The 15782-nt window shown below is 46.1% G+C and overlaps 1 long non-coding RNA gene across 3 annotated transcripts in view; it reads left to right on the plus strand.

The window, feature by feature from the left end:
• Positions 1-15782, plus strand: part of LOC106994073 (uncharacterized) — a 98786-nt gene that overhangs the window by 60347 nt on the left and 22657 nt on the right. For 2 of the 3 annotated variants that reach the window (XR_013406409.1, XR_013406408.1), the window contains one exon: positions 13297-13426. This is a non-coding gene — a long non-coding RNA (uncharacterized LOC106994073). Of the gene's footprint in view, positions 1-13296; positions 13427-15751; positions 15775-15782 lie in introns of all 3 variants that reach the window. The other variant, XR_013406410.1, reaches the window with a different exon arrangement.

Consider the following 15782-nt stretch of genomic DNA (forward strand, 5'->3'; position numbering starts at 1 on the left):
TGGCCAACAGGGCGAAACCCCATCTGTACTAAAAATACAAAAATTAGCTGAGCATGGTGGCGGGCGCCTATAATCCCAGCTACTCAGGAGGCCGAGGCAAGAGAATCGCTGGAATCCAGGAGGCAGAGGTTGGGGTGAGCTGAGACTGTGCCACTGCACTCCAGCCTGCTGGGCGACAGAATGAGACTTCGTCACAAAAAAGAAAAGAAAAGAAAAGAAAAGAACTGGCCTTGACTCACAGGGTGCAGCTAATCCAAGTCCTTGTTTGTTTAGTTCTGCCCCAACCTCTGCAGGGGCCAAACCCAGCTGCACCCTAAGGGAAGCCAGTGGGGTTTGAAATGCAGGGTTTGAAGTGCCTGGAAGTAGGGACAATAAGCAGGTATTTAGAGGCAGACAGGCAGGGTTCAGAGCTGGATAGAAGCAGGCTGCAACGTGGCACAGGGGCAGGGCTAGAGTGCAGCCTAGTGGATCCAAGGGTGTTTACTCTTGGCTCTATTTCTACTGCCCCTTGTATGGATGATCCAGGCCCACAAGGTTGGACATGGTGGCCACAGGAAGGTCTGCAGGTGAGTCTTGCCCAGAGTAAAGCAGGAACAGTCTGGGGGTGGTTAGAAGCATCAAGTTTGCTCACTGAGCCTCAATTTCTGCATCCATAAAATAAGACCTTTAACAAAACTCATCTGATGGGATTTTTGTGAGGATTAAATGAGTAATGAATATATAGCCTTTTCTTTCTTTTTTAAACATTTGTTTTATTTATTTATTTATTGGAGATGAGGTCTTACTCTGTCGCCCAGGCTGGAGTGCAGTGGCACCATCTTGGCTCACTCTGGGCTCAGGTAATTCTCCCACCTCACCTTCCCAAGCAGCTGGGATTATAGGCATGTGCCACCACGCCCGACTAATGTTTATTTGTTTGTTTTTGTAGAAATGGAATTTTGCCATGTTGCCCAGGCTGGTCTTGAACTCTTGGACTCAAGCCATATGCCTCTGCCTCCCAAAGTGCTGGAATTACAGGCGTAAGCTACTGTGTCCAGCCAATATATGGCCTTAACTCAGGGCCTGGTACAAAGTAAGCATTCAAAGCTGGGTGTAGTGGTTCATGTCTGTAGTCCCAGCTACTCAGGAGGCTCATTGGAGCCCAGGAGTTTGCGGATACAGGGAGCTATGATTGCACCACCGCACTCCAACCCGGACGACAGAGGAAGACCTCTGTCTCTACAAAAAAACAAAGTAACTGTTCAGCACATGTTAGCCATGGTGATCATCATGACCCCTTAACACACAGTATTTTATCGCCTCCACAGTTTCACGATATTGGTTATCAGGTAGTTTCTGGGTATGACAGAATAAAGCAGTTGCTCCTTTCTTGTTGAAATACTGTACTCACACAAAATTAAACAGCCTCTCGGGAAAATGATGGCACTTCTTTGAGATATTTCTTCTTCTTCTTCTTTTTTTTTTTTTTTTTGAGACAGAGTTTAGCTCTTGTTGCCCAGGCTGGAGTGCAATGGCACAATCTCGGCTCACCACAACCTCCGCCTCCCAGGTTCAAGAGATTCTCCTGCCTCAGCCTCCCGAGTAGCTGGGATTATAGGCATGCGCCACCACAGCCGGCTAATTTTGTATTTTTAGTAGAGATGGAGTTTCTCCATGTTGGTCAGGCTGGTCTCGAATTCCTGACCTCAGGTGATCCGCCCGCGTCGGCCTCCCAAAGTGCTGGGATTACAGGCTTGAGCCACCGTGCCTGGCTTCTTTGGGATATTTCTCGGTGTTCTTGGATTATGACCACTGATCCAGGATAGGAGCTATCAATGTGCAATTTACTTTGTGTGTGTGTGTGTGTGTGTGTGTGTGTGTGTGTGTGTGTGTGTGTGTGAGAGACAGTGTCTCACTGTGTCACCCAGGCGGGAGTACAGTGGCACGATCTTGGTTCACTGCAACCCCTGCCTCCCAGGTTCAAATGATTCTCCTGCCTTAGGCTCCTGAGTAGCTGGGATAACCGGTGCTCACCACCACGCCCAGCTAATTTTTGTATTTTTAGTAGAGGTGGGTTTTCTTTTTTTTGTTTTTTTTTGAGAGGGAGTTTCACTTTGTCACCCAGGCTAGAGTGCAGTGGCGCAATCTTGGCTCACTGCAACTTCCGCCTCCCAGGTTCAAGCAAGTCTTCTGCTCAGCCTCCCGAGTAGCTGGAACTACAGGTATGTGCCACCATGCCCAGCTATGTTTTGTATTTTTAGTAGAGATGGGGTTTCACCATATTGGCCAGGCTGGTCCCGAACTCCTGACCTCGTGACCTGCCCACCTCGGGCTCCCAACGTGCTGGTATTACAGACGTGAGCCACCATGCCTGGCCTACCTTAGTACTTTAAGCAGCTTACTGCCACGTGTAGATATCTTTTCTTTCCTCCCCAGGAAGAGGAGGGGTTTGTGGATTCCTGATTTTTTTTTTTTTTTTTTTTTTTTTTTTGAGACAGAGTTTCACTCTTGTCACTCAGGCTGGAGTGCAATGGCATGATCTCGGCTCACCGCAACCTCCACCTCCTGCGTTCAAGCGATTCTCCTGCCTCAGCCTCCCAAGTAGCTGGGACTACAGGCACACGCTCCCAAACCCAGCTAATTTTTTGTGTTTTTTTTTTAGTAGAGATGGGATTTCACGATGTTGGCTGGGCTGGTCTCAAACTCCTGACCTCAGGTGATCCACCCGCCTCAACCTCCCAAAGTGCTGGAATTATAGGTGTGTGCCACCACACCCGGCATTTTTTTTTTATTTTTTATTTTTTTATTTTTTTGAGACAGGGTCTTGCTGTGTCTCCCAGGCTGGAATGCACTGGTGCAGTCTTGGCTCACTGCAACCTCCACATCCCAGGCTCAAGTGATCCACACACCTCAGCCTCCCCAGTAGCTGGGACCACAGGCATGCACCGCTATGTCCAGCTAATTTTTGTATTTTTGGGTTTCGCCATATTGCCTAGCCTGATCTAGAACTCCTGGACTCAAACAATCCTTTTTCTCAGCCTCCCAAAGTGCTGGGATTACAGGCATGAGCTACTGTGACCAGCCGGTTCCCAAGATTTTAACATTGGGCTAAAACTAGGTCCTCTAAGTGCTAGCAATTATCCTTCACACTTCCAAAATTAGCTCAAAAATGCCCACGCTCTTAAGAACAGGGTCAGGAGCACCTGACCATTTTGGAGAGATAATTTCCTCAGATGAGAAGCCACAGAAGTAGTCATTATGTGCATCCCCTCCTGCCCCATCTTAGAAGCCAAGTATGATTTAATGTATTTTAGGAACTAAAGTTCAAAATGTGAATTTCCGTGTAGAAAAAAAAATCTGTCAGAAAGCACTTAGGAAAAGGCATGGCAGTCAGATCAAATAGTGTTCAAAAATCTGTCCTTGGCCCTCTTTTCTGATTTTCCTTGACAATGTCATTCAAACTCGAGCTTGTGATAGAGGATCACTCCCCTGCCTGTGGCAGCAGCCTCGCCCCATCTCTGGAGAGCTGGGTTCCAAGTCTCTACCGCCCACTGGAGATCCACCTGTAACACTGTGAAATCAACATATCTCAGAGGGAAGAGACCATGTCTCTGCTCTTCCAGCCAACCCTACCTCCTTATGTCTTGCCTGGGACCCCTACTTGCATTCATGTTACTACCATCCTATTGGTCATCTAGGCTTGAAAACACTAAGTCCGTGATTTTTAACCTTTTTTTTTTTTTTTTTTCTTGAGATAAGGTCTGACTCTATCACCCAGGCTGGAGTGCAGTGGTGCAATCTCAGCTCACTGCAACTTCTGCTTCCCGGGCTCAAGCCATTCTCCCATCTCAGCCTCCCGAGTAGCTGGCACTACAATACAAGCACGTGCCACGACACCTGGCTAATTTTTTAATTTTTTGTAGAGATAGGGTTTTGCCATATTGCCCAGGCTGGCCTCAAACTTGTGAGCTTAAACAACCCACTTGCCTCAGCCTCCCAAAATGCTGGGATTATAGGCTCCAGCCACCATACCCGGGCTTCCTTAGCCTTTGTTGAAATCTCAGACACCTTTGAGGTTGGATGGGAGGTATGGACTCTCCCCAGGAAAAGCAGCATTCACACAAATATTCGCTCAAAATTTCAGGAGGTCTTTAGGCTCCCCTAGCTAAGCAATCTTGATTACTCTTTTATTTCCTAATAATACCTGCTCAAAAACCTTCAGTGGCTCCCCACTATTCATAAAATATGTCCATGTTTCTTAACTTAGAGCAAACCACGATCTGACTGCAGCTTCTCTTTCTAAAATAAATGGGTTAGGCTGGGCACTGTGGCTCACACCTATAATCCCATCACTTTGGGAGGCTGAGGTGAGTGGATCATTCGAGATGAGAAGTTCAAGACCAACCTGGCCTATATGGTGAAACCCCATCTCTACTAAAAATACAAAAATGTGCTGGGTGTGGTGGTGCATGCCTGTAATCCCAGCTACTGGGGAGACTGAGGCAGGAGAATCGCTTGAACCCAGGAGGCAGAGGTTGTGGTGAGCCGAGATCGCACCACTGCACTCCAGCTTGGGTAACAGAACGAAGCTCCATCTCGAAAATTAAAATAAAACAAAACAAAACAAAACAAAACAAAATAAAACAAAACAAAATGAAATAAAATAAAACAAAATAAAATAAAACAAAACAAAACAAAATAAAATACAATAGTTAACACGTGCAAAACCCGGTAATGGCACCAGGTGAACTGTGGAAGTGTTAGCTATTACTGCAGTTGTGTCCTGTGTTTCAGCCCACCTAATGTCTCACTTGTCCCTTTACCTTTGCATGTCCTGTGTTCGCTCCCTCTGTGTCTTTTTATTCTCTCCCTGCCAATCACGTGTCCCAGTATCCCTAAGTCCCCCAGCCTTCTCAGATCAGTTTCCTTAACTGGAACCCCCATCCTATAGGAAACTCGATCTCTTCTTCAATATTTCTGAACCCACCCAGGGCTATTTCACCTTCTCCAGAAGTAAGCATTCAGTATATGTTAGCTGAATGGTAAGTGGTCATCATGACCATCATAGCTAACCCGTGCCCAATGCTTACTTCTGGGGTTTATCTCCTGCTATGAATACCTGTCCTGGCTTTTTCTCCAGAGACTCTGGCTGTTGCACAGCTGTGGGAACCCCCAACTCCTTGTCACCAAAAACATGAACACAGCCTCCCCCTCATCTCCCCCACTATGCTGTGTTATTGTATGTAACCTGGCAGCCAGAGCCATCTTTTTAAAATGTCATAAATCAGCTTGTCATTCGTCTAATCAGAACCTTTTAATAGCTTCCCATCATACGTAGAATAAAATCCAAATCCCTTCTTTAGCAGCAAACCATATATCTTCTTGCACCTAGGGAAAGATTTAGGTTTTATGGGTCCTGGAACTTACACAATTTATGGAGGGAGGAGCCTCTTTACGAAAAAATAAAATAAAATCACAAATATTCCTACTTTTATTTTTATTTATTTTAAATTTTTTTTTTTTTTTTTTTTTGAGACAGAATCTAACTCTGTTGCCCAGGCTGGAGTGCAGTGGTGCGATCTCAGCTCACTGCAACCTCTGTCTCCTAGGCTCAAGCGATTCTCCTGCCTCAGTCTCCCGAGTAGCTGGGATTACAGGTGCACACCACCACACCCAGCTAATTTTTATATTTTTAGTAGAGACAGGGTTTCGCCATTTTGGTCAGGCTGGTCTCTCTTGAACTCAGGTGATCCGCCCACTTCAGCCTCCCAAAGTGCTGAGATTACAGGTGTCAGCCACTGCGCCCAGCCTAAACACAAGTAAAAAACTAAATTGAAAATGAATACTTAGGCCGGGCGCAGTGGCTCACACCTGTAATCCCAGCACTTTAGGAGGCCGAGGCGGGTGGACACGAGGTCAGGAGATTGAGGCCATCCTGGCTAACAGGGTGAAACCCCGTCTCTGCTGAAAAAATACAAAAAAAAATAGCCGGGCGTGGTGGTGGGCACCTGTAGTCCCAGCTGCTCGGGAGGCAGAGGCAGGAGAATGGCGTGAACCCGGGAGGCAGAACTTGCAGTGAGCCAAGATCGCACTCCTGCACTCCAGCCCGGGCGACAGAGCGAGACACCGTCTCAAAAACAAAAAGAAAAAACAAAATGAATATTTAGCTGGGCGCAGTGGCTTACGCCTGTAATCCTAGCACTTTGGGAGCCTGAGTTGGGAAGATTGCTTAAGCCTAGGAGTTCGAGACCAGCCTGGGCAATGCAGGGAGACCCCGTCTCAAATAAAAAGCAAATAAATTAGTTGACTATAGTGGTATGTCCCTGTAGTCCCAGCAACTGGGGAGGCTGAGGCAGGGGTATCCCTTGAACTTGGGAGATCCAGGCTGCAGATCTCCCAGGCTACAGTGAACTATGATTGTGCCACTGCATCCCAGCCTGGGCAACGAGCTAGACCCTGTCTCAAAAAAAAAAAAAAGGGAAGAAAAGAAAGAAAATGAATATTTGTTTAGAATCCAAGAAGAAACCACAGTAAATTTCACATTTTCAAAAACTTGCAAAAAAACACCAAGTTTAGGAAAATAACTATAATTATATATTTATTACTATATTATATATTTGTTACTACATATATATGTATATAATTTTTTTTAAATGAGACGGGGTCTTGAACTCCTGGGCTCAAGCAATCCTCCCACCTCAGCCGACCAAAGTGATGGGATTACAGGTGTGAGCCACTGCACACAGCCCAAAATATATTTTTTATGAATTAACTTATTAACACAACTAGAATACTTTTTTTTTTTTTTTTTGAGACGGAGTCTCCCGCTGTCACCCAGGCTGGAGTGCAGTGGCCGGATCTCAGCTCACTGCAAGCTCCGCCTCCCAGGTTCACGCCATTCTCCTGCCTCAGCCTCCCGAGTAGCTGGGACTACAGGCGCCCGCCACCTCGCCCGGCTAGTTTTTTGTATTTTTTAGTAGAGACGGGGTTTCACCGTGTTAACCAGGATGGTCTCAATCTCCCGACCTCGTGATCCGCCCGTCTCGGCCTCCCAAAGTGCTGGGATTACAGGCTTGAGCCACCGCGCCCGGCCTTAGAATACTTTTTGCTACATTTTTTGGCTACATAGTCTTTGTCTCTTCATATGACAATTTAAAATATCTTTTTTTTTTTTTTGTAGCTTACTGCAACATCAAACTTACGGGCTCAAGTGATCCTCCTGTCTCAGCCTCTTGAGTAGCTGGGATTACAGGCACATGCCACCACGCCTGGCTAATTTTTGTATTTTTAGTAGAGACGGGGTTTCACCATGTTGGCCAGGCTGGTTTCAAACTCCTGACCTCGTGATCCGCCTGCCTTGGCCTCCCAGAGTGCTGGGATTACAGGCGTGAGCCACTGTGCCCAGCCTTCACCCTGTCTTATGGTGCTTATATTCTACTAATTTTTAATCTGAAAGTTTTACAGTTTCCTAATAAATAAATGTAAAAATTTCAAAACAAGGTACCCTTCATATTCAAGTCAGGAGTCTGTGGCTTCTTGCTTTTCGGTTGACATGTTACAAAATGTCATTTCATTCGCTTCATGGGTAAAAATCAACCTCCTTGTGTTCCAGTGCATGTTCCCAGCCTCCCCCACGGGGTGCTGCAGCCACCTGGCCATTGAGTTCTTTGAGCAAGCCAAGCTTCTTCCAGCCTTGGGGCCTTTGTACTGATTGAGATCTTTCCCTAGAATGCTCTTTCCTCCAGATTTTTACTTACCTAGCTGCTGATTACCATTCAGACCTCAAATGGTGAAAGTTCTGGGATTACAGGTGTGAGCCACCTCTTCAGAGAGGCCTTTCCTGGCCATCCTGGTCTTAAGTAGCCACCAGTGCTATTATATCAACCTACCTGAAAGCTTTACAATGCAATTGTTGCTATCTATCATCTGTTTATCTTTCTGTTTCCCTCGCTAGAATGTAAGCCCACAAGAACAGAAATCTGATCAGTTTTTTGGTTTTTTTTTTTCTGAGATGGAGTCTTGCTCTGTCACCCAGGCTAGAGTGGCAGTGGAACAATCTCGGCTCACTGCAACCTCTGTCTCCTGGGTTCAAGCGATTCTCCTACCTCAGCCTCCCAAGTAGCTGGGATTACAGGTGCACACCACCATGCCCAGCTAATTTTTGTATTTGTGGTAGAGACGAGGTTTCACCATGTTGGCCAGGCTGGTCTCAAACTCCTGACCTCAAGTGATCCGCCCACCTCGGCCCCCCAAAGTGCTGGGATTACAGGCGTGAGCCACTGTGCCCGGCCTATTTTGGATAACATAAGTGTTTAACAGGTACCGCCATTGCTGAAGTCGTTGGCTCCTCCTGCCATGGGGAATTTAGTAGCTGGCCCGCTCTTCTTGACCCACAACAGGTTGCCCTTTGCTGACTTCTCTTTTTTCATAGAATTTCATTGCCTCCTTCCTCCTTTCAGTTCTAAGCCTCCTGAACTTCTGTTCTGAGGCCCGCCCAAAGGACATAAATATCATTTTACATTGCAACAACATCTGTCTCAAGAAAGACAGATTCATTGGCTTCTCCAGAGGAATTCAGCTTCCTCTAGACTTCTACTTTCCCTCTCTTCCCTAGGGCTTGCTTTTCAAAACCAAAAGACCCATCCATGATTTCTCCTACAACAGGAGGAATTCTGTAGCATCCCTCATAATGTGAAAACTGTTGCCATCAATTTTTTTTAATACAAGTAGTAATTTTTCCTTCCTTTGACACTTATTTCTGCACATCCAATTTTTTCCTCCAGTCTCTCCAGTCCCAAGTGTGAGGACTACCTTTTCCACAAGGCCTTTCCCAACTTTCCAAGTCAAAAATCAATCTTTTCTTGAACTTCAATTGTACTTTTTCTGTATGTGCCTTATAATACTCACTACTTTCCATATTATGTTTCTTTATATACATATCTTATCTCCCCTGTAACATTTTAAACTCCTTCAGGTTAAGATCCGTGTTTGTTTGATAGGGCACAGTGACTTGAAAACAGTGGATGCTGCCTTTAGGGTTAATCTTGACCATCTAGAAGATCTCAAGGATACCCCTAAATAGTGCTAGGATATTCTCAGCCGACACAGTTTCCACTTCCTGGATAAATGAAACTGGGATGATCTTGGAAAACAGTTTCTCTTGTGAGTGGGACAAGTGATTTTAATCTCCTCACCATTACTTAGTGTTTTTTTTGTTTTGTTTTGTTTTGTTTTGTTTTGAGACGGAGTCTCGCTCTGTCACCCGGGCTGGAGTGCAGTGGCTGGATCTCAGCTCACTGCAAGCTCCGCCTCCCGGGTTTACGCCATTCTCCTGCCTCAGCCTCTCGAGTAGCTGGGACTACAGGCGCCCGCCACCTCGCCCAGCTAGTTTTTTGTATTTTTTTAGTAGAGACGGGGTTTCACCATGTTAGCCAGGATGGTCTCGATCTCCTGACCTCGTGATCCGCCCGCCTCGGCCTCCCAAAGTGCTGGGATTACAGGCTTGAGCCACCGCGCCCGGCCTACTTAGTGTTAAAAGATACCCTTCAGAATTGGAAGCCAGCTATAGAGAAGATCTGCTGGTGAACAAGTGTTTTTTAATTTATTTTTATGTGTGTGTATGTGTGAGACAGGGTCTCACTCTGTTGCCCAGGCTGGAGTGCAGTGGCATGATCACAGCTTACTGCAGCCTGGACCTCCCTGGGCTTAAGGGATCCACCAATCTCAGCCTCCTGAGTAGCTGGGATTACAGGTGCATGCCACCATGCCCAGCTAATTTTTGTATTTTTAGTAGAGACAGGGTTTTACCATGTTGCTCAGGCTGGTCTCAAACTCCTGACCTCAAGCAATTCACCTGCCTCTGCCTCGTAAAGTGCTGGGATTACAGGCATGAACCACCAAGACTGGCCTATATATATTTTAATGACATTAAAATTTATTAACAAAGGAGATTCACTTCATCATTTTTGTACTAGAGTGGGAACTTAAGAAAATGGATATAGGATGGGAATATCATTAAATACTAAGCAAAATAACCCTGGAAAGTAGAATGTCTATATAGATTACTGGAACAGGAGTTAAAGAGAAGAAACCCAGTATTTGCTCAGATAGAGATATGCAGAATAAATAATAATGAGGAGGAAGAGGAAAAGAAGTATTTATTGAGTTATTTGTATGTGCTGGGTACTACAGGTACATTATCTCATTAATCCAGCAAGTGTTAAGAGACTGAATGTTTGTGTCTCCTCAAAATTCATATGTCGAACTCTAAACCCCCAATGTGATGGTATTAGGAGGAGGGCCTTTTGGAGGTGATTGGGTGATGAGGGTAGTGAGATTACCTCATCATGAATGAGATTAGTGCCCTTAGCAAAGAGACCCAGAGATCTCTCCAGCCCTCTTTCTGCCATATGAGGACACAAGCAGAGGTCAGCAGGCTGCAACCCAGAAGAGGGCCCTGCCCAGAGCCTGACCCTGCTGGTACCCTGATCTCAGACTTCTCGCCTCCAGAACTGTGAGAAATAACACTGTTGCTTCTAAGCCACCGAGTCTATGGTAGTTTCCATAGCAGCCTGAACCAAGACAGGTAGGAAATATTCATTACACAGGTCACTAAATAGAGATGACTCAGAATGTACGTCATGCAGCTGGAATTCAAACCCAGTCCTGTCTATTTCCAGGGCACAAGTTCGTAAGTGCTCAATGGGCAAACCATGTTAGAAAGGAGTGGGCTCCCTGAAACTAAAGACGCCAGGACAGGTCAAAGTCCCTCTCCCTAGCACTCCTGCCAGCAGCTGCAGGCATCCCAATCCCCCTGCTTAGCCTCCCCAAAGAGCAAAGCTCACTGCACGCCTAGGAGAGTGGGGGCAGGGAGAGGCGTCACCACCAAGGCTGAGAGAGAAGAAAGGGACCTCACTGTATTCACAGTGTTAGGTGATGTTGGCTGGAATTGTTTGCCTTCGCCTCTAGCTGGAAAAATTGAATTTGCAGGCAGAGCTATTTTACAATATGCAGCTGTGTGCCAGGAACAGTACTATTGAGTCATGATGATGCAAAACAGCCCAGTTTTACCAAATGTTTTAGATTCTGTTTCTTTTCTTTTTCTTTTTTTTTTTTTTTTTTTTTGAGACGGAGTTTCACTCTTGTCACCCAGGCTGGAGTGCAATGGCACAATCTTGGCTCAGTGCAACCTCCGCCTCCCAAGTTCAAGCAATTCTCCTGCCTCAGCCTCCCGAGTAGCTGGGATTACAGGCGACTGCCACCACGCCTAGCTAATTTTTGTATTTTTAGTAGAGATGGGGTTTCACCACGTTGGCCAGGCTGGTCTCGAACTCCTGACCTCAGGTGATCCGCCCACCTCGATCTCCCAAAGTGGTGGGATTACAGGCGTGAGCCACCATGCCTGGTCTAGGTTCTGTTTCTGTTGTGACATTCTCACTAAGAGCCAGACACTGTGCTAAGAGTGATACGTGCCTTATCTCATGTAATCTTTACAATAGCCCTTGTGACACCAGGGTTGTGTTAACTGATAAACAACTAAACTTTAGAGAGATTAAGGAATTGTCCCCTGGGTCTTGCCGCTAGAAAAGCACATTTAGCAGGGAGTGGTGGCTCGTGCCTGTAGTCACAGCTACTCTGGAGGCTGAGGAGGATGATCTCTTGAACCCAGGAATTTGAGTACATCTTAGGCAACATAGTGACAACCTGTCTCTTAAAAAAAAAAGAAAGAAAAAAAAAAAAGAAAAAAAGGCCAGGCGCGGTGCTTCACGCCTGTAATCCCAGCACTTTGGGAGGCCGAGACGGGCAGATCACGAGGTCAGGAGATCAAGACCATCCTGGTTAACACAATGAAACCCCGTCTCTACTAAAAAAATACCAAAAAATTAGCCGGGTGAGGTCGTGGGTGCCTGTAGTCCCAACTACTTGGGAGGCTGAGGCAGGAGAATGGCGTGAACCCAGGAGGCGGAGTTTGCAGTGAGCTGAGATCACAACACTGCACTCCAGCCTGGGCGATAAAGCAAGACTCCATCTCCAAAAAAAAAAAGAAAAGGAAAAAAAATGTAGCAAGCGGAAGCCAGGTCTATTAGGAATTTTATTGCTCTCTCTGCTAACTCCTCATGAAGTTGTAACTCACCATAATCTCTGTCAAAACAGCTCATGTGATCCAGCTTAGAAATATCCAGCCATTGATGCTGGGTGTGGTGGCTCATACCTGTAATTCCAGCACTTTGGGAAGCTGAGCTGGGTGGATCACTTGAGGTTAGGTGTTCGAGACCAACCTAGCCAACATGGTGAAACCCCGTCTCTACTAAAATACAAAAATTAGCCAGGCGTGGTGGTGTCCGTCTGTAGTCCCAGCTCCTTGGGAGGCTGAGGTATGAGAATCATTTGAACCCAGAGGCAGAGGTTGCCGTGAGCCAAAATTGTGCCACTGCAGTCCAGCCTGGGCAACAGAGGAAGACTCTGCCTCAAAAAAAAGAAAAGAAAAGAAAAGAATAAAAAAAGAAATATCCAGCACAGGCTGGGCACAGTAGCTCACACCTATAATCCCAGCACTTTGGGAGGCCAAGGCAGGAGGATCACTTGAGGCCAGAAGTTCAAGACCAACCTGGGCAACATAGCAAGACCCTGTCTCTACAAAAATAAAACATTAGCTAGGCGTGGTGGTGTGTGCCTGTAGCCCTAGCTACTATGGAGGCTGAAGTGGGAGGATAGCTTAAGCCCAGGAGGTTGAGGCTGCAGTGAGCCACCGATTGCGTCACTGCACTCCAGACTGGGTGACAGAACGAGACCCAGTCTAAAAAAAAAGAAAAATAAAATCCCAGCTACTGTCTTTGTACCTAACAAAGTGTTTTCTACATAGAAACTGAATTGAAGCTTAGGCAACTGAGCAAGACCCTGTCTCAAAAAAATAAACAACTTTTTGGTAGCTTAAATAGTATGAAAAAAAGGAAACTGGCCAGGCGTGATGGCTCACGCCTGTAATCCCAACATTTTGGGAGGCCGAGGAGGGTGGATCACCTGAGGTCAGGAGTTCTAGACCAGCCTGGCCAACATGGTGAAACCCCGTCTCTACTAAAAATACAAAAATTAGCCGGGCACGGTGGCACATGCCTGTAATCCCAGCTACTTGGGAAGCTGAGGCAGGAGAATCGCTTGAACCCGGGAGGCAGAGGTTGCAGTGAACTGAGATTGCACCATCACACTCCAGCCTGGGGGACAAGAGCGAGACTTCGTCTCAAAAAAAAAAAAAAAAAAAAAAACCAGAAAAGAAACTAAATTGAATTAAAAGATGCTGACAGATCTCTTTAATTATAGATGACAATGTGATCGTTCACAAGCACATTGAAAAATTCACACCATGGAAAAGAACTAAAGTCCCATCCTAATTCATCAGAGCCTTCTGTTTCCTGTAACAAAGAAGAACTCACAAGATCGGGATTCCAAGGTGATGCGTTTTTCTCTAAAAGTACAAATGAGTCAGATGCTGTAATTGCTGCTGGAGATAGTAGTTAGGTAGGCATGTCTGGCTTCGTGAACAGCATCCTCCTCAATGCTTCCCCTGCAGTGATGAGGAAAGAGAGTCTCAGCTGCTTGCTTTGGCTCCCCCTATATCCCAGCTGCTAACGCAGTCCCTGGCAGGTATGAAGCTCTAGGTAAATCTGTGTGGAAGGTCATTGGGCTGTTCTCAGGGTACTGGGACTGGGAAAAGCAACTCATATTTATCGAGCACCCACCATGCATGAGTACTATGCTAAGTGATGGGGGTACAAAGGTGCATTCAGGACACCTACACCATTTTTTGCAGGGCCCAGTGCAGAATGAAAATGAGGGGCACCTAGATTTTATTCAGACACCGTAGTATTAAAAATTTCAAGACAGTGACAGCAGGGCATTGAACCAAGTGTGGGGTTCTTCTGCTCATAGGGTCTTGTGAGACTGCACAGCTTACATGATCGGAAAGTTGGCCCTGTGTGAAATGTGTGTGTGTGTGTGTGTGTGTGTGTGTGTGTGTGTGTATATATATATATTTTTTTTTTTTTTTTTGTAGAGATGGGGTTTTGCTATGCTGCCCAGATTGGTCTCAAACTCATGGCCTCAAACAGTCCTCCCTCCTTGGCCTCTCAAAATGCTGGTATTACAGACATGAGCCACAGTGCCTGGCCTATTTTTGATTTTTATTATTACTATTATTTAATTAATTAATTTATTTATTTGGAAACAGAGTCTCGTTCTGTCACCCAGGCTGGAGTGCAGTGGCGCAATCTCGGCTCACTGCAAGCTCCGCCTCCCAGGTTCATGCCATTCTCCTGCCTCAGCCTCCCGAGTAGCTGGAACTACAGGCACCTGCCACCACACCTGGCTAATTTTTTGTATTTTTAGTAGAGACGGAGTTTCACTGTGTTAGCCAGGATGGTCTCAATCTCCTGACCTCATGATCCACCCACCTCGGCCTCCCAAAGTGCTGGGATTACAGGTGTGAGCCACCACACCCAGCCTATTATTACTATTATTTTTAGGGACTGGGTCTCAGTCTGTCACCCAGGCTGGCGTGCAGTGACATGATCATAGTTCACTGCAGTCTCTAACTTCTGGGCTCAAGCGATCCTCCCACCTCAGCCTCCCATGTAGCTGGGACTATAGGCGTGCATCACCACACCGGGCTATCCCTGGATGAATTAGAAAGTTTCTGTCGTCATTGCCAGGCGCAGTGTGTGCAACCAGTACCACGATACATTTTAGAGCATTTTATCACTCCCAAAAGCAACCCCATACCCATTAGCAGTCACACCCATTTTCCTTCATTTCTCCCACTCCCTGGAAACCACTCATCTACTTTCTGTCTCCATGGATTTGCCTGTTCTGGACATTTCATATAAGTGGAATGACACAATATTCTTTTGTGACTGTCTTCTTTCATTTAGCATAATATTTTCAAGGTTCATCCATGTTGTAGCATCAGTATTCTATTTCTTTTTGTTACCAAATAATATTCCACTGCATGGATATACTGCATTTTATGTATCCATTCACCAGCTGATGAACATTTGGGTTGTTTCCACTTTTTGACTATTAAAAATAATGCCGCAGCCAGGCACAATGGCTCATGCCTGTAATCCCAGCACTTTGGGAGGCTGAAACAGGAGGACTGCTTGAGTCCAAGAGTTTGAGACCAGCCAAGGCAATATAATGAGACTCCATCTCTATAAAAAATAAAAAATTAGTCAGGCTTGGGGCCGGGCACGGTGGCTGGCACCTGTAATCCCAGCACTTTGGGAGGCCAAGGCGGGTGGATCACCTGAGGTCAGGGGGTTGAGACCAGCCTCACCAACATGATGAAACCCCATCTCTCCTAAAAATACAAATATGAGCCTGGTGTGCTGGTGCACACCTGTAGTCCCAGCTACTTGGGAGGCTGAGGCAGGAGAATCGCTCGAACCTGGGAGGCGGAGGTTGCAGTGAGCCGAGATCATGCCACTGCACTCCAGCCTGGGTGACAGAGTGAGACTCTGTCTCCAAAAAAAGAAAATTAGTTGGACTCAATGATGCGGGCCTGTATTCTCAGCTACTTGGGAGGCTGAGGTGGGAGGATTGTTTGAACCCAGGAGGTCAGTCAAGACTGCAGTAAGCCACAATTGCACCACTGCACTCCGGCCTGGACGACAGAGCAAGACATTGTCTCAAATAAATAATAATAATAATGCTGCTATGAACATCCACGTCAAGTTTTTGTGTGGGCAAGTTTTTATTTCTTTTTCAGGTATATATCCAGGAGTGGAAGTGCTGAATTACATGGTATGTTA

The sequence above is a fragment of the Macaca mulatta genome, chromosome 16, assembly GCF_049350105.2.
Source record: "Macaca mulatta isolate MMU2019108-1 chromosome 16, T2T-MMU8v2.0, whole genome shotgun sequence".
Taxonomy (NCBI): domain Eukaryota; kingdom Metazoa; phylum Chordata; class Mammalia; order Primates; family Cercopithecidae; genus Macaca; species Macaca mulatta.